This window comes from Felis catus, chromosome B1 (genome assembly GCF_018350175.1).
Source record: "Felis catus isolate Fca126 chromosome B1, F.catus_Fca126_mat1.0, whole genome shotgun sequence".
NCBI lineage: Eukaryota > Metazoa > Chordata > Mammalia > Carnivora > Felidae > Felis > Felis catus.
Genome location: NC_058371.1, coordinates 18899322 through 18919307, shown reverse-complemented (window position 1 = coordinate 18919307; position 19986 = coordinate 18899322). Strand labels below are relative to the sequence as shown.

At 36.3% G+C, this 19986-nt stretch overlaps 1 long non-coding RNA gene across 2 annotated transcripts in view; it reads left to right on the top strand.

Moving 5' to 3' along the window:
• Positions 1-19986, top strand: part of LOC123384779 — a 174875-nt gene that overhangs the window by 451 nt on the left and 154438 nt on the right. Inside the window, exon 2 of one of the 2 annotated variants that reach the window (XR_006596322.1) lies at positions 548-969. This is a non-coding gene — a long non-coding RNA (uncharacterized LOC123384779). Of the gene's footprint in view, positions 1-547; positions 6197-19986 lie in introns of those variants that run through there. The other variant, XR_006596321.1, reaches the window with a different exon arrangement.

Genomic DNA, 19986 nt, shown 5'->3' with positions numbered 1-19986 from the left:
CTTTTTTCTTTTTTAAATTTTTTTAAATGTTTATTTTTGAGATAGAGCGCTGGCAGGGGAGGGGCAGAGAGAGAGAGAGCGAGGGAGACACAGAATCCGAAGCAGGCTCCAGGCTTTGAGCTGTCAGCACAAAGCCCCACTCGGGGCTGCAACTCATGAACTCTGAGATCATGACCTGAGCTGAAGTCTGACACTTAAACCCAATGAGCTACCCTGGAGCCCCAGTCATTTTCTTTTTTGTAAGTATTAGCCAGCAACTGCAGCAGGATCAAAATTATAGGTACAATTCAGTTATGCAGACATAAAATTTTAATTTTCCCATAATTCAACTCAATTTAGGCTGGTTCCGCATAGCTTAGCTTCTCCTAACCTGCAAAAGACCTGAATCGTGTTACTTCAAGGTAACACAATCATTTCTGGTTAAAAATTTAGACGCTTCGGGTAAACATTTAAACAAACTTAGTATTTTAGTTTCTCATGATTAAAAATTTAAACTTTGTATCTGGACCGTTTCCCACTTTTAAAGACACCTCCTTTGTCCTCTTAGAATTTGTCCAAGAGCCAAAGGATTATAAGAGGACGCGCATGTTGGGGGCGAAGATACTGACCTTGAGTAATTGCTGCCACCCCGGCCCAACCACAAGATGTCTAAACTCAGTTGTTTTTGAGTTTTCCTTCTTTAACACTATTGCCTCTGCTGCTAATGTCTTGGGACATCGCTTCTCTTGGCACATGAACTATACTATGATGCTACTGGGACCTTTGTCACAACTATCCCAAAAGGCAGCATCTCCTGGCATGAATACTGCTGCTTAATTTTCAAAAATTTTCTGAGGATCTGCAGAATATCTCTGTGCCCCCCCTGGAGACAAAGGAGTATCGGGAGGCTTTCTCTTCTCTGCCTAAACACACCACGCAGGCGTTCCTGATCGCTGCAGCTGCTCATGTTGGTGCTGGGTCCTCTGAAAGGTAGGAGCCTCAGAGCACACACCTTTGCTGTTATTGTCATAGATTCCATGGTTTCCTCTTCCCTGCACCAGGCAAGGGAGCAAAAGTGCCCTGGCAACCTCTGTAGTCCAGATCCATATCCACTAAATTCTTTCCTCTCCCATCCCAGAAAAACTTGTTATTTTCTTTGTTTTGTCGTGGAACTCTGTCCTTACATCATACCCTGTATCCTTCTATAGTCTCTGACATACACCAAGAGCTTGATATTCTTAGACTTCCTAAATGTGGCTCTTGATATTTAAAAGGAAACGTGGTAAATGGGTGATGGGTATTAAGGAGGGCACTCGTGATGAGCACTGGGTGTTGTATAGAAGTGATAATTCACTAAATTCTACATCTGCAACTAATATTACACTGTATGTTAGCTAACTGAAATTTAAATAAGAACTCGGGAAAAATGAAAGGAAACTTAGGATTTAGAAAACTCCATTTTCTCTCAAGTGCTTGGCTCTTGGAATTGAAAGCCTAGTTTTCAAGACTAGTGTTTCATATCTGTTCCCTTTTAAAGTTTGTTTTGAAAGTCAAAGCTGAGTTACGGTGTATGTGTTATTGATGTTTATTTCCCCAAGGGAAGCATATACAGAAAACTGTTGACATTGTTTGACCAATAAGCTTAAGGATAAGGGTAAAGTTACAAAAAATTATACAGCTTACTAGCAAATTATTATCATACCTATATATAGATATCATGACCCATATATAGGTATATTAGCGTGCTCAGCCTGCCACAACAAAATACCACAGACTGAGTGGCTTACGCAACAAAAATGTTCTTATAATTCTGGAAGCTAGAAGTCCAAGATCAAGGTGCCATCAGGGTTCCTCTGATAAGGCTTCTCTCTCTGGCTTGTAGAAGGCCACTGTCTGGTTATGTTCTCACGTAGCCTTTTTTTTTGTGCATACACAGAGAGATAGAGGGAGCCCTCTGGTGTCTCTTCCTTATCCTTGTTTCCTCAATTAATCTTAATTATTTCCTTAGTCTCCCTATCTTCAAATACAGCCACATTGAGGGTTAGAACTTCAATATATGCATTTTGGAAGGGACATATAATTCAATCCATACAGTGAGTAATAAATTACTTAAATTAATTGTTCCCAAATAATTTGTGATGAATCAATCATTCTTATCTTTCTTCTAAAGAGGAAAACTTCTAACCCAGTGCAGTGATTTAAGGATACCTGGAGGTGTCCCTAGCATACTTTTTAAAAATGGCTTAGCAGGTTCCTCCCATTCAAGGACTCGAAGTCATTAGGGAAAGAAGCAGGAGAGGAGATTAAAGGAGAAGCAAGTAATTTGGCTCATCTTCTCTCTGAGTCCTAGCATGAATGGAGAAAGAAGCTACTTCTGAATGAATGAATAGTAATGCAAGTGACAGTGATAGTGTAAAAGTTAGATTCAAGGCTAAACTATTTTAATAATCAAGGGGTAAGAAATGATAATTATGTGACACGATAAGAGGTGTTAAGACTACCATGACAATCATATTGCAGTAATATAAGTGTATCAGTTCAACATGTTGCAACCTTAAACTTACACAATGTTAAATGTCAAATATATTTCAATTCACAAAGTAAATAAAACGTATGGACTTAAAAAAAGTAACCAAGAGGCCTCAAAATAGAATGACTTTTAAAAATTTTTATTTTTTTTTCCCCCAAAAGTGTCTACTCATAATTTAACATACTGCAGCCCATGGGCCAAATCTGGCCCACTTCCTGTTTCTGCATGACCTGCAAGTAAAAAATGATTTTTATATTTTTAAAGTGTTGAAAAAAAATCAAAAGAGTAATATTTGTGACACGTGAAAATTATATGAAATTCAAATTGTAGTGTTCACACAAATAAAGTTCTGTTGGAACACAGCCACCCTCAGGCATTGATGTATTATCTATGGCAGGGCTGAGTAGTTGTGACAGAGACTGAAAGGACCCATGAAGCCTGAAGTGTTTACTTTGTGACCCTTAATGGGAACCATTTAATGATCTTTGGTGTAACCAGTTCAGGCTAGTAAAGCAGCCATACCGCCTGAATCCTCCAGGGACCCTGCTCAGAGGAGCATCACCAAGGTCAATACAGGGGCAAACCTTGCTCTGGGCTTGTCCAGCTGGCAAGAAGTGTGAACGTGGTGCAGTTACTTTTATTTATTCATCGCTGTGAATTTTGCTGATTGGCCTCTCCAAACTGCAGGAGACAGAGATAAAGGTAGTCAGTAGCCGGCAAGCCATGTGCTCTGTCGAAACTCTATTTCTAATGGAAAATAAAACCAAACCTCAGCTCTTTATATTGACTCTCTAGTGCATCTTTATTCTCAATTCTGACCCTGACCTTCTACCTCCATACATTGAATTTTTATTCTCACAAAGGATGGGATAAAAAGAGACATATAATTTAAAATACAAAAATGTGATTTAGTTGTTTATTTCTAAACATTATGGTGTCTCTAAAGTACTCTTATGAGGTAAACTGAGAAAAATAATCTTATAATTTGCTTTCAGAGCCTTAAGAAGCTAGTTCTAAAAATGACATTTTCTTTGTTTTGATACTATTAACTGATACTTCAAGGGTTTTCATCAATCCAGAACTTTCTCCCCTCCCACAATTGCTTCCATGCAACTCTTCAATATGTGTTCACTCTATAGAAAGACACCCGAAGATTATTAAAGTAAAACTATTTTAATGAGTTTATGCTTCCATAGGATTATGAGGATAAGAACTGAGTTCATTGTCTTATTCCACCTCCAAGTCTGGCTTTAGGTGATACTGGACTGGAAATACTAATCATCTTATTTTTTCTTGATAATTCTCATTAGTTATGCTTTAGTCCAACATGCGTTTAATTTGATTTAATAAAGACACTAAATAGAATAGTACATCAGAGAGTTGCACTCCCTTGTTACTGATCCATACAAAACCAAAATAAATGAGAGCACATCTACCATTAAAATAAGCCCTATAGCTATAAGTCAAGGTTAAATTATTACTAATTTATATTTTATATTTCCTAGATTTGCGTAGAAAAAGATTAATCATCTTCCTGTAGGGGTAGGAAACGTTTCCCTTCTTCCCTTCTAGGTTCTTTGCCTGGGCTAATAACTGACAAAAGATAGATTAACAGGAGAAAAGGAGTTTAATTTCGCACATGTGGGTGCCCCATAAAAAAATATAACACTCAAAGATGTGACCAAAGCAGGCAGCTTTTACATCTTTTGAATAAAGAAACAATTTGTAAAGAATTGACAAGACAAAGCAATTTGGGCTTTGAGGCAGTAAATTAGTGAAGAAGTAACAAGATTTGTTTACACAGGCTTCTCCACCTTAAATTCCCTGTCTTTGGTGATAAGAATGCCTCTACCTCTGGTACAGGGAGGGTACCTTTCACATTGGAGATGTATTTCCTGCTTTCAGGGCTCTGAAGGAGGGCCACAATGTCCTTGTACCTACTGTGTCTCAAGTAACTAACTCAGAATAATCTGTAAACCAAAGGCATATTTTCGGGGAGCATTTTCTGCTGGCTTCCATTGTTCTACATAAGTATTAGCTTTCGCTACTTTATGATTCTTGCTTCTGTCGTCTGGTGTAAGAATCTGGGATTCATATCCTTCAGTGTATAAAGCTGAGAGTCCACATGGGTTTTTTTGCAGCAACTAAGGAATGATATCCAGTAACTCTCTTGCAGCGGAAAAAACAACTATATTGTTAATTATTTTAAATGCAGTACTCCAAAATATGCTTCTCCATGATCAAAATTATCTGAAACAACAAAACTTGGAAAACAAAAATAACAGAACTGTTAAATGTTAACGCAAGGGGTGTTTTAGAGATTATCTACTCTGAGATTTGGCAAAGTGCAGCTTGCAGGTGAAATCCAGCCTTGACCATTTGTTTACAGATTGTCTGTGGCTGCTTTTTCAGTAACAACAGAGTTGAGTAGTAGCAATGAAGACGAAGACCGTATGATCTGTAAAGCTGAAAATACTTACTACCTGGACGTTTGCAGGCAATGTTTGCCAACCAGTAATCGGGTCCAGCTCCTCTCATTGTGTGGCTACTGAGGTCAGGCGAGGTTAAGAGTACAAAAAAGGCAGCAGATCCCACATCTCTTGTCTCACAAGCACGAGCCTCAAAAGATGAAAGATTAAGGTGAAACTCCTTTCATATTAATTCAATAACAGTCTAAATTCTTGTCTTCTCAGACCAATTACTCGCTGCCCCTGAAAATGTATGTCTTGCACTTTTATGATTATGCCACTGTTCATACCTTCCATCTATTTAGAATGTCATTTCGCCCTTCCTTTCTGTCTGGAAAACTCCTACTTATTCTGTAAGGCCCAATTAAATGTCATATCATCTCACTAGCTTCCCTTGATCTCCCTAAGCAGAAATAGGGGCTGTCATTTATATTCTTACAGCAATTTATGTGTACCATTTAAAAACTATAATATGTCAAATTGACACACTCAAGGAAGAGTGAGTAATGCCACAGAACTGTACAGCTATAAATGGTTAAGATGGAAAGTTTTATGTCATGTATATTTTACCACTATAACAAAAGGGGGGGGGGGAAAAAGAAAGAGTGAGCCTTGCTCAGGTATCATTCTGGGATTCTGGTATGCACGTTGTGGGACCCAGCATTAGTAGTAAATATCATTAGTGTCTACCTTGTTCAAGACTTTTTTTTCTGTAGCCTGAATGCCAAATGCTGAGTATATTCTTCCATATATAAATATATATGTATATGTGTATATATACATATATATATAGAGAGAGAGAATGTAAAATTGTTCTGTTCTAGCATTAACCACCATCCACTCTTTAGCAAGAATAAGCTACTTAAGATATCTATTTGTGAAAGCTCATTCTCAATCTTTACCTTCCATCCATCCATGTTATCACTGATCTTTATTTGCATCCTATGCTAGACGGATCCCCTCTCTAAAGAATATCTGTTGAGGTAGGAATGACTGGCTTCCTAGTTGAAGGATTATACAACAGTCATAGACTCCTCATTCTCTCTCTCAGAAGTTGGCAGTTCACATTTAGAATAAAGAGGTGACTGTTTTAATTATAAGGGAAACCGTCCTGGTTATTTCTGTCCTCACTGGTAGTGGTACAAGTTTGAACAAGTACAAAAGTATAATTCTTCTGCATTTCTGTAAATGCCTCCTGCTGACCCAGAATGAATATTTGTTTGCCCAACTATCATACAAAAAAATCTTATCACTGAGAATTCTGAACTCTGTTATTTCCTGTGTTTTCCTTCAATATTATCTCCTGGTAGAATTAATGGACAAAAAGAAAGGAAATAGAAGGTGCTTCTATGAGAATTCCTTGGTAAGCAATTTCATGCCTACCTTTAAAAGAGTTATTTATATACACATGATAGTGGTTGTCTGTTTAAGGATCTGCCTGCTCCTGCACCTTTAACGTGTATGTCTGCTGATACTAAGATTTACTCACCTTTAAATCCTCACACGTAACATGGGGCCAGACACATAATAGTTGAACATTGAAAATCTAACTATATAAAGGATAAAAGAAGTCAACTGCTTTAGAAATTGGTCTTACCTAAGAACATTTGCAGATTAAATCCCAGGCATCTAATCAACTGGACAATTTGCCAAATTATGTATTTAGGGAATGTAAATAAAAAGCATCAAAAGATGAATTGAAGTAGACTAACAAACTTGTGAAACAAATACTCCCTGTCAGTAGTGATCAAAGAAATGCAAATGAACTGTTTCTTTTAATGTGAATACTGCTCCTGGTTTAAGGTAGTATATTTTTTCTTTTTAATTTTTTTTTTTAATTTACATCCAAAGTAGCATATAGTGCAACAATGATTTCAGGAGTAGATTCCTTAGTGCCCCTTACCCATTTAGCCCATCCCCCCCCCCTTCCAGTAACCCCCTTCCAGTAACCCTCTGTTTGTTCTCCATATTTATGAGTCTCTTATGTTTTGCCCCCCTCCCCGTTTTTATATTATTTTTGTTTCCCTTCCCTTATGTTCATCTGTTTTGTGTCTTAAAGTCCTCATATGAGTGAAGTCATATGATTTTTGTCTTTGACTGACTAATTTCACTTAGCATAATACCCTCCAGTTCCATCCACATAGTTGCAAATGGTAAGATTTCATTCTTTTTGATCACCAAGTAATACTCCATTGTGTATATATGCCACATCTTCTTTATCCATTCATCCATCCATGGACAGAGAGTATGGGTTCTTTCCATACTTTGGCTATTGTTGATAGTGCTGCTATAAACATGGGGGTGCATGTGTCCCTTTGAAACAGCACACCTGTATCCCGTGGCTAAATGCCTAGTAGTGCAATTGCTAGGTCATAGGGTAGTACTATTTTTAGTTTTTTGAGGAACCTCCATACTGTTTTCCAGAGTGGCTGAAGCAGGTTGCATTCCCAAAGGTAGTATATTTTAATGTATATCTATTTACTATAAACTAGTCAAACTTAAAAAAAAAAATAATTTGACTAAATCTATCAAAAACCCTCAATCCAGTGATGTCATCTCTGAAAAATCTATTCTAAAGAAATAACATATAAAAAACTTCATGGATGGGGTGCCTGGGAGGCTCAATCAGTTGGGCGGCCAACTCTTGATTTCTCAGCCTCATGCTGACAGCACAGGTCAGGTCATGTTCAGGTCATGATTTCTCAGCCTCATGCTGACAGCACAGAGACTGTTTGGGATTCTCTCTCTCCCTCTCTCTCTCTCCCTCTCTCTCTCTCCCTCTCTCTCTCTCACTTTCTCTCTCTCTTTCTACCCCTCTGCACTCATGCTCTCAAAATAGATAAATTTTTTAAAAAATAACTTCTTGCACAAGGCATTCAGCTTGGTGTTATTTATAATAGAAAATCTTGGGAGCCCATTAAATATGAAAATTGCCCCAATGGTTAAATAAACTATGGTATATTTATTCAATAATAGTGTTTAAAACAAGTGTTTAAAATAAGTTGGAATCAGGATTAAATATGTAGTGGAGTAAAAAAAAATCAACCATCATAGTGATCACAAATATGTAACATAAAAAAACAAGACATACAGAGCAGAAAGAACAAAAGAATGAAAAGAAAGACAGATAACACTGAAATAAATGTGACAAAAACAATGAGTGGCTTTCTTTGGTTTATTTAAATATTCTGTTTTTCTTTCCTTCTTTATTTGTTTCTAAATTTGTTCTAATCATCTTCCATAGCATATTTATTGAGAAAAAAAATATTTTTTTAATGTTTATTTATTTTTGAGAGAGAGACAGAGCATGAGCAGGGGAGGAGCAGAGAGAGAGAGATACAGAACTCCAAGCAGGCTTCAGACTCTGTGCTGTCAGCAGAGAGCCCAACGTGGGGCTCGAACCCACAAATGGTGAGATCATGACCTGAGCCGAAGTCAGACACCTAACCAACTGACCACCCAGGCGCCCCAAGGGAGAAGCATAATTTAAAAAATATTTTCAAGGGGTAGTTGGAAGGCTCAATCAGTTAAGCGTCCAACTCTTGATTTTGGCTCAGGTTGTAAACTGACGGTTCCCGAGTTCAGGCCCCACATACAGCTCCATGGTGTGAGCACTGAGCCTGCTTGGGATTCTCTCTTTCTCTTCCCCTCTCCTTCTGCTCCTCCCCGCTCACATTCTCTCCCTCTCTCTGTCTCTCTCTCTCAAAATAAACTTTTAAAAAATAGTGTTAAAGTATTATCAAATACTCTAGCTACTGTAGTGTGTGAGTGATTAAGGAGGTTATATATTTAGCTACTTAATACTTCATTCAAGATCAATTACTCTAATACCTGGAGGAAGGCTAAAACTTTTTATGGCTGTTTCTTTAGTTTGCCAAGTTTGCTCTTTAAATTCAGTTTGCTGTTATTGCCATGTACTAATTATGCCAACTTGGAAATGTTGTATATGTTATAGCATTTCTGAGTGTCCGTTTCCTCATGTGTAAAATGGCATTAATGTTCCTACTAACAATAATAATGACTCCACAAAGATTTTGTGGGGTTTTAGAGGAGATAACAAAGATAATACTGAGAACTGGTACTTAAAAATGTTAGTTCTTTTCTTCCCACATGAATCTCTCTCTGATATCTGATAACACAAACTGCCATCACATTCCACAATTGAGCTGCCTACCATATAGCCACTTGGTTAAAATTGGGAAAACCACCAACCAGCATTGCATGAGACAGTAAATTGCATTTGCTTGAAGCTGAGGTAACAAGCATCAGTTAGAATAAGACAAGAAATTTTTTTTATCTAATCTTACAGAAATTATATGCTCTTAGGAAAAGCTTTAAATAGCCTTTGGAATGAAACACACCATTTCTAATAGGATCCAAATACTATTAAATGTGTTAGACTGTTTCAAGAATAATGGTATAAGTACATTTTGGAAAAAATATGAGTCTTGTTAATATGCTAATTTCACAGGCATATTTCTACTTGACAACTGTGGGTATTATTTTAATTAGAGTCATACTTACATTCTAATATAAGAATTACTACTAAAAGCAGTTTTAATTTCCATCAAGAATAATTTATTGTATTCTTTTCACTTTGTTCTTGAATCCACACCCGTTGTAAATTATCTTGTCTCTGTTAATTAGTAGCCTAAAGCAGTCTTCTTGTTTTCTACTCTTCTCTGCTATCTATATCAATTATCTTTATTTCTTTTTCAGTTTTCCCTTCATTTAAAGCTTGATGTGATAAAACTTCAGAATAAAACAATAATAAAGAATTTTGCTGTTTTTTAAATAAAAATCTATTCAGTATTATTTCCGTTTATTTCCAAATAGTGGGGAAGGTATACACCTTAGTGAGACACCATGGAAAAAATAAGCGATAAACATACTTAAATCATCAGTTTGATCTAGTTGGAAATGTTTGTTTTATTTAACCACATGGGCCTTCAGAATAATCAAGAAATTAGTCTAAATTGTTTTGTATTTTACCGTCTCCTCTGAGTAATGCCAGTTCAGGCCAGTTATGTCACAGATGTGAAGTAACTCTTTTGAAAAAAAAATTCCCTTTATTAAACCATTAGAGAACCGTCATAATAATATGTGCCAACTATAAATATACAGTCTGGCATACACAAACCTGAGTTTTATTGTAAACTAATGATTGCATGGCTAAAGTTAAATGTCTTATGCACATTTTTTCTTGTTCTATTTTCTGTAAACATAAACACATAATATTTAGTTAATTTAATCTTTAAATTTGTTTCTGATATTGGTGACTCTTCAGTAACTCAGAGCAATATTCAATGACTTAAAATATCTAACACATGTCTTGGAAACAACATGCATCGATAGTGGGCCAATTTTCCAGTGGAAAAAACAATCTCGTAACATAAATAGATCTGAGTATTATTTTGTATATCAAGTATGTCAATTTTGCTAAAAAATCTGCATTCAGATATATCATGTAGGAGGAAAATTTAGCTGAAATTTTAAGAGAGATGGACATTTTGCAATGCTGTTTTGTGAACTAAATCTATAAAATAGAAATATTTAATGTCTCTTTATAATGGGAATTTAAAATTTAACAGTATTCCCCCATGTAAGACATTTCATTTAATCACCTAACAGCTGTAGGCTGTGTTGGAGTTTTGTCTCCTTCTTTATTTCTAACTAAACTGACTGAAATATCTTCTTGTATTTTTTACAGAAGTATTTACTTAGCACACAATAATATTTTATAGCAACCAATTCCTCTTGCAACATTTAGCTGATTTTCTCTAATTTAATCACCTTCTATAGAATGCAGACATGTTCAGACATGTAGATTAACTGTGAACAGAATGTACGTTTTTGCCATACGTAGAAAATCAATGTCATGCATTTGCTTGACAGGCAGTTAAATTTCTCTCAATATTAGTCTTAATTAATATGGGACTGTAAATCTTTCTTTCTTACACATATTTCTCTTTCTAATATCATAATATAATGACTGTTCATATCCTTAGCTTCTCAGAAACTTTTTAAAAAACATTGTGGTTTTGGACACACTTGGCTGACTCAGGTAGTAGAGCATCTGACTCTTGGATCTCGGGATTGTGAGTTTGAGCCCCGCATTGGGTGTAAAGATTGCCTAAAAATAAAATCTTAAGAAAATAAATAAAATAAAACACTGGAGGTTTTAGTTGTTGGGAATTTGGAGGATCCCTTTAAGTACCTAAATAAAGGTATGAAATTTTTTCCCAGGGAAAATAACATTCCCCCTCTCTCTGTCTCTCAATCTCTCTCTCTGTCTCTCTCTCTGTCTCTCTCTCTCTCTCTCTCTCTCTCTCTCTCTCTCTCTCTCTCACACACACACACACACACACACACACACACACACACACACACACACTTTCCCTGCCTATTCAGGAGGTTTATAAATCTCTTGAAGTTCATTGGTAGATCCCTTAAGCAGAAGAACTCAACAAAATTTCCTGAGGAACTTTTAAAAAATCTCTTCCTTAAATACCACTCAATGATTCTGATTCCTGGTCTTTGGTTACATGTCTCTGCTCTTTGAACTTCCAAAAGATCTAACTATTGGCCTGGATATTTTCTGACTACCTCAAGATGTCCTTCTATCCCCGGATAATGTACCTTTGTCCCTCCCGCCCTTCATCTGTTCAACCAAATTCTGAACCACACTTTTTCTAATACTCTTCCTCTAACCCTGATCCTGGATTTCAGTTCATCCCTGAAGCTTTTCTATAACAAGCTTGTTTCTGCTTTCTAGGAATCATTGATCCAGAATTCTTGATGAATTGGAATCAATGCCCCAACATGGTAACTTTTTCTTGTAAACCAATATATGCAGAGGTTCCCATTATACAAATATCTTACATCTTAGTTGAAAGCAAAGATAAAGCTAAATAAATTTTTAGGAAATATACTCATTTATGTGGTTAAAATATAATTGAATTCGCAATTCATGTAAATGGAAGTTAGACAGCAATTCATAATAGAAATCTACTTATACTCTCCAAATAATTTGAGACAATTATCTCCCTATTGCCATATTTCTTTTTAGAGAATTCCATACCAGAAATGAGTCTGCTTTACGTGTCATTTTCTTCTATTTTTCCTATCTGACCATTTGACACACTTTAATGACTAAATGAACAAAAAGTAGGCATCAAGGAAAATGGGAGGAAGAAAATTGAAAAGCTGTGATCACCTGCAATGGGAAAATATTTTCTAATAGAGTTCACAATGGAGAATTGTGTGCAATAAAAAGCTCATTTATGTGAAATACCTAAATTATACTGTTCTTTTTTGGGCAATCTTTTAACTTTGTGTTAACCATAATTTTATTATTAAAAGGTATTTCTTATAGTCCTTATTGCTGAAGTGCTATCTATGATGCAAAGAACCTACAAAACCTGAGACAGACAATGGTGGGCTCTGCCTTGGATCATCATTTGGCCAATAGGAGTCACCAAGTCATGTGGCAACATGACCCCAACAAAACCATCATGGAATTTGTAGATTGTTTCTACTTGTTAATAAGTCCCTGGTTAGAATTGATTATGACAGCATTTCTTTCTCTTTAGCATTAAAGTAGAATCCTCAAACGAATGCCAAATGAGAAGTCCATTTTGTAATTTCTCGTTAATTAGAAATTATTATGAAGAGAAGTTGGTATGTTTAAGCTGTTGAGACATAAATCTAGCAAAATGGCTGGGCTGTAAACATTTTAGATAAAGTGATTTTTTTGCTCAATTTTATGATCAATTAAGAAAGGAATTCATACTGACATTTGAATGTTTATTAATTTTTAATAAAACTTAATTAGTCAAAATTGGATTGGCATCAGCACTCATGACTTTTCAAAGGCCTAAAGAGAAGGAGTTTCCAATTGCAAAACCTGTGAGCTAGTATATGTATGTGTGCACATGCACACCGCCTAGCTCATCGTGGTGGGCATCAAGTCACCAAATATTAAACATTGTTATTAATGATAAAGACAGAAAACAGTAGCAGGTTAGTGATATTTTCAGCCATTACCAAATTAGAAGGTAATGAAATTCTAGTCAGAGACAGAAGAAAAATTCAAAAGGAATTGAAGAGTTTATAAGTGAGAGGAGATAACTAAATGGGTTTCCATGGAAAATCAGAAGCTCAAGCTTCTGGGAGCATAAGGGAGGGAGAGGATGTAATCATCAGAAACCTAACTATGCAGTAGCTGAAGAAATGTGAAAAACAGTATGGTCAAATGCAAACTGAGGATTATAACAGACACCAACTGTATAGCAGGTTACAATTGATTTGGCAAGTAAAAAGGGCCAAAGCTGACTGAAGCAAAATATCAAGAGATGTATTTCAACCCCAAATAAAGAAGTCAAGTCTTGGGAAGGGACTTCTTTTACTTAGAATTAGAAAGGTTTTCACAGATTGAGAAATGGAAACTGGAAGTCTGAGAGCTAAATGATTAATTTCCATTAAAATCATAAATGAAATTGATCAATTAAGTGCCAATAATCTGGGAGACTCCAATCTATTTCTTTTTAAATATCAAGGTCTATTGATGCTATTTGCTAAATACTGCTCACATCTAGTCTTCTTTAACCATTATGTCACCACACTACTCCAAACCACCATCATTTCTCACATGGACAGATCAGGAGTCCTCTAAATGGCATTTCCTCATCCGCTTCTGCCTGCCTTTGATTTGTTCCCCACATGTTCACGACAGAGGGATCTTTTGCAATGCAAACTGGCACAACCAGAGCCTGCTGCTGTCCAGACTGCATTGCCTTTGTGTGAACTTTTAAAGGACACTCTTCACAACACAATTTACTTCCATCTGTCAAAAAAATTGTCCTAGACTACTTGAGAACAAAACATTTCATCACCATCTACCAGTAAATCACCATAACCAATACATAAATGTAGTGTCCCTGTGTGAATAGAGCTCACTTAAATGCAGTGCCTTCATTCACTGCACCACATGCTCAGTCACATGTACAATGTGCAGCAGCCCTGTATATCACGCCCATCACGAAAACTTTCAATGGCTTCCATTTTTTTCCAGGCTAAAGGATCGAAAGCCTAATATGTCTATAAAGCTCTAGATCTCCATGCTATTTTGTCTGCCTGAGATACTTTTTTCCAACCCTACCCCATATCCTCTTTGCTTTGCTATGTCCCTCTCAGCCTTCATTCTCTCAGGGTGAATTCCCTTCCTTCCGGAAAGCCTGTCTCTGAGACAGTGAGAGCCATCTGGGTCATCTTGTCCCTAGAGCATCCCAGTCTCTTATCTAGTGCCTCACTTGGTAGAATGAAGGCTCAAGAGAGCAGACCCCATGTCAGGCCTGTTCAGTGCCTCACAATTATTGACTCAGTGGTAAGAATATAGTAGATGCTTAATATGTATCAGACATGTAAATGAGAGTTGAGTTTTAAAAAAAGTGCTACATAATAAATTAGCATGTATTAAATTATGAATGCTAATGCCTTAATTTAAATAAAAGATTAAAATATCTAAAATGTAATAAAAAATTTTAAGATAATAAAAATTAGAAGAAGAAATAATATGAAATTAACATTTGGTAAATGAGAGTTGAACTATAGGGTACGATTCTGTGTCTTGTTCCTGACTGTGAATTCCAAATTTATTACCTTCCTTAAATTGAGTTCTGTATCATAAAATAGAAAATTTCTTCCTCACTTCTACATGTAAATTTACATGCTTCAAAATTAAATTACTCAATTTTATTTCTTTTTTTAAATCAAATGTTATTTGTTAAAAAATCTTGCTAGTGTTATAAATAAAATATTACCTGTGGGAAATTTTAAAGAAGTACAAATTAACAGGGTTGTACAGTCACTACTAGGAGCATTTTGTGTGTTTTTTCTCCTGTAAAGATTGCAAATAACCATATAATCAGATATATGTGTCCATTTTAGACTCAGAGATCAATAAATAGGTCAATAGGCTCTTTTGGCCTGCATAAATTAGTATAGCATTTTAAGAAAAGTAGCTTAAAAATACATATGATTTCTTCTCCTTGCAACTTTAGAAAATACACAGTAAACAATGCATAAATAAAATAGACAATTGCTTGTATGTTATACTGGGAACCAAAGAAAACCAGAAAGCCCTCACCTTGTGGCCTAAATAGGAAAGTCCTTTTTAAATTTTTCATGGTGGAAAAACATAAAATCATGTTGTTTGATTGGGAGAGGTTAGAAGCATAACTCTGGAGCTCCAGAGAGTTTAGCCAGACCCACAGCTTTGCTTATCGAATGCACAGGAGAAGGTATCTAAAAAGAGGAGAGAATAATGAGTATAAATAAGGTCCCCTTCAATTTTACCCGAAGTTGGCTTTGCTTTCATTCCTTCAGTCAAATGAAGTATTGGAGCAAATTTGGTATATTTGGAAGAGGTTTTGTTTCTAGTCTTTCCTAAGCTCTTCTTCAGAGATAAAGACCATTGACAAGATTATTCTTTGCAAAGCAACAAATCAAAGTATCTCTAGTGCCTAACTCATTTTTCCTAAACAAAACAAAACAAAACAAAAACAATTATTACTAGGTGTACAGCATTAACTCTACAGGTGCTTCTGTCTGAAACATTGACTACTGAAGAGATTAGGAGACACACGGATATTGTATGCCTCCTTGGCATCTACACCTTTGGACCAATAATGGGTTATCTGGCTTTATCCTGGCGAGGCAAGGCCATCATCTACTTTGTAGCTTACCAAAAATGTGGCTCTCTTCATAGGTTCAACTGTAGAGTTGACTCTTCTTTGCTCAAAGATATTTGAGTGACTGTCCCAACTTTTATTTCTAGTCAACTTGTAGGATGACATAGGGCAGTCACGTTTTCAAGTGCTTTTGTAAGGATCTTGGCTTTCTGTCCCCTTGCCTAAGAGCACTCTCCTCCATAATAGATAATTACCTAGTCCCCTTTAATAGGCTTAGCTTCACCGAGGCCTCCAGGACAATCTTCTCCCTAGTAGCAGAGAAATTAAAGCAGTTCAGTGACACAGTTTAGGAAAGATTTATTGAGTTCCTTCAACAGACACAATAATTTAATCTCATGACAAAACTCTATACCCAATGGAATCTAGTTTATTTCCTTAACTGACCCTCTGCTATGAACTGAAGTTTATATCCTTCCAAATGCATTTGTTGAAGGCCTCAACACCAATATGATGGTATTAGGAGGTGGGGACTTTGTGACATGCTTAGGTCATGAGAGTGAAGAGTGGGATTACTGGCTTTATAAAAACAGCCTGAGAAAGTATTTTTGCCCCCATCTGCCTTGAGAGATTATAGCAAAAAATATGGAAGTTCTTCTAAAAAGCGGGCTCTCACCAGACCCCTGGCACCATGATGTTGAACTTCCCATCCTCCAAAACTGTGAGAAATAAATGATTATTGTTTAAGCCATCCATCCTGGTGGTTTTGTTCAGCCCAAATGGATTAAGATACTCCCCTATTTACATTAACTAGGCCCTCATATAAGTCTCTATTTGTATAACATAGATACCTATAACCTCTGGGGTACAAATTCTTAATAGCCTGTGTCTTGCTTTGTTTCCATCCCAGAGATTAAAGACCTGATTTTCAATCCCTGAACTCAAAATGAAGTGGCTCAGTAGGTAGGGAAAATGTAGATCAAAGTGATATAGATCATAGAGTAGAAACTTAGAAGGTGAATAAGTTCTGGGGATCTGACCTACAACATTGTGATTATAGTTAACAATACTGTATACCTGGAAGTTGCTAAGAGAATAGATCTTAAGTGTTCCTATCACCAAAAAGAAATGATAAGTAAGTGATGTGATGGAAATGTTAGCTAACATTACAGTGGTAATCATATGGAAACATGTAAGTGTATTAAGTCAACACATTGTATACTTTAAACTTATACAATGTTATGTATTATATCTCAATTAAAAACAGAAATCCTACACGTGGGTGCCCACACACACACACACACACACACACACACACACATACATACAACAAGTGTCTTTACTGAGATCAGATCCCTTGCCATCCACCCAATTGCTTGGATTCCCATCTGTTGCCAGTCTATCACCTCTCTTTGTTCATCGTTATTTCCATATGGGACCTCCCAACCTAGATCCCCTACCAAGATTTACCACTTACAGGTTACCAGTGTAGCTTCTGGATTCTATACTCCATCTGGCAGGAAACCTTTCACCAGCTAAGCCTGGGCATATCTAGATACCAGGTCTCAGCCCCTCGCAACATGAGCTATTCTACCACCATCAAATCCTGTGTGCTTCCATATGGAAAAGGCTTCTGCTCTGGATTCAAATCATAGCTTTGGCTTCCTGATTGGTGTCACTCCTTTTATATGCCCTTTTCATCTCTCTCATCCCCTCTCAACAGGCCCCCATAAATCTTCTTGTTCTTTTTTCACACAAGTTACCAATGCATTCTATCTACTGGACATTCTATCTGCTGTATGAAGTGCCTCAAGTGCATTTTGTCACTTAATTCTCATGGTGTAGTTGTCATTTTTATTCAAATTTTGAAGAAATAATAAAGTAAGTTTACAATATTTAATGATTTCCCTAAAAATAAGGTGATGAACTGGGACTCAAAACCATGTGTCTGACACTAGCACCCACATTTTTAATTAGTAGAATAAAATGCTTCTCTAGCTCACAGGTTGAGTTCCAACCCTCTTTGGAAAGATGCCCTCCTTGCCAAAGGGATCCAGATTGAAGTCTAGCCAGAAAAGCTGAGTCTTGGAGGTATAGCGGGTTAGACACTTAATCAACTAAATCAAAAGAGAAACACACCTGGAAGAAACAGGCAAATTGGAAGGTCAGCTACAGAATCAGTCACACCTAGGCAGTTGCCCAAGGAGCAAATGTGTGCAGGTCTTAAAAGTATAAGAGTCCAAAAGACAGCAATATCTCATTTTAAATACACTCAGTATATGATCCAAAGATGTAGTGGTCTGTTATACTTCTTGCACTTGGGAGAGGAAGAAAGGAGGGCAGACAGGGTTTATAGATGTGCAATAAAAGCCAGGGAGCCCCAGGGAAGTCAAGACCTACAGGTGTCATTTAATCACAATTAACAAAAGGGCAGGTGCATTAACACTCTTAAGAAACTTTTCCAAATTCCTCTTCTATCTGCAACAGATGGCTACTCATCTCTTCTTAAATATTTCCATCAGAGAGCAATTCAGTACCCATTATGGAACAGAGAAGTGTATTAGAATATTCTTTAAGTGCAGCTATAACTTTCATCAGTTAGCATTACTTGTTTCTTCTAGAACAAGTTTTATTGGTAATTTTCATTTTTCTTATAATGCAGGCTCTATTTGCTTTAAAATGTCTTAGTAATCATATCAGTCTCTCAGCTTTTTTTTAACTTGTGGTTAATCGAATCCCTCAGATCCTTCCCAGATGCATTCTTGCCATTTAATCATAAATTATATTTTTCTGAAAGTAATTTTTAACTTAAATACATGACTTTGATTATCCCTGTTATTATGGTAACTTTTTCTTTCTTGGATGTACTCAGCATATCTGTGTGTGATGATTGCTTTTATGGATTCAGTTGTGTTCCCCCCAAATTCATACATTGAAGTCCTAGAACTCTGTACCTTAGAATGCGAGCTTATTTGGGAATAGGATCATTGTGGATATAATTAGGTTAAGATGAGATCAACTAGAATAGAATGGGCCCCTAATATGACTTGTGTGCTCAACAAGGGGAAATGTAGGCACAAATAGCACGGAGAGAAAAGAACACGTGAATATTAAGGCAAAGGTTGGAGTGATGGTTCTACAAATCAAAGGATGCCAAAATGTACAGCAAAACACCAAAGGCTAGGGGAGGGGCGTATGACAGATTCTTCCTCACAGTCGTCAGGAAAAACCAGTCCTGCCAACAAGCTGGTCTCCAGAACTGTGAGACAATGCATCTCTGTTGTTTCAGTCACTCATTTGTTACGTCAGCCTTAGCAAACTGATATAATTGCTTTGACTTTTGAATCTATCATGTAATCTGAAACATTTCATAGGATTTCCAGTCATAATTTATGCTAGACATAAGTTAAAAACATACAACTAAGCTACTTAAAGCTCCATTTTAAATGTTTACTATCTGGGCATTTTCAGAATGCTCTGCACGACTCCGTCATTAGCCCACTTATCCTTTACTGTTGTGATGTTAACATTTTAGTAATATTTAGAGATCAAGAGATTAAAAAGTAACTGGTAAGCCATGCTCTTGGGGAAAGTTTTCAGCCTGGGCTTTCAGGATTCCAAGAGTTGTAAGATTTGATTTCATTTTTGTGTGTGCATTCAAAAAGCTGAGGTGCATAGACATGCACCCATGTTAAGCATGCACAAGATAATTCAAAATATCAAGTATCTTCCTTGGGCTAAATTTATACTACCTTTATGCTTGTAAAAATATAAACATTTTTTGGGAATTTAAAAATTTCCAGGCATGACACTTAAAAAAGTGCACGCATTATCCCATTTAAACCTTAGGAATATATCCCAGGAGGTGATAGTGCTATTTATTCCCTTTTAGAGAGGAATTCACAAAGGATTAGACAAGTGAATGAAGTATCTTGTGCAAGGTTGCATAGCTAGAAGTAATAGAATAAGATTTCAAATCTCAGTCTAACTACAGTGTGCAGTGTGTGTGCAAGCTATTAACTACGTATGTGCTTCCACAAACTGAGAAGGAAAGGCCCATTGTTTCAGCCTCTTAATAGTCACACATTTAATAAACCTTCATTTTTTCCTTTACAAAATGAAAATTGTTTTCTTACCTTCAAAGATCATTCCATGAATTAAACAAAATAATATGAAATTAAGCATACAGTGCATGGTAATTAGAAAACTATCATTTTTGTTACTTAGTAAATGTAGTTGATTCAGTAGACAAAATATTTTTTTAATGTTTTTTTTTTTGAAAAAGAGAGAAAGAGAGACAGAGGATGAGCCATGGAGGCGC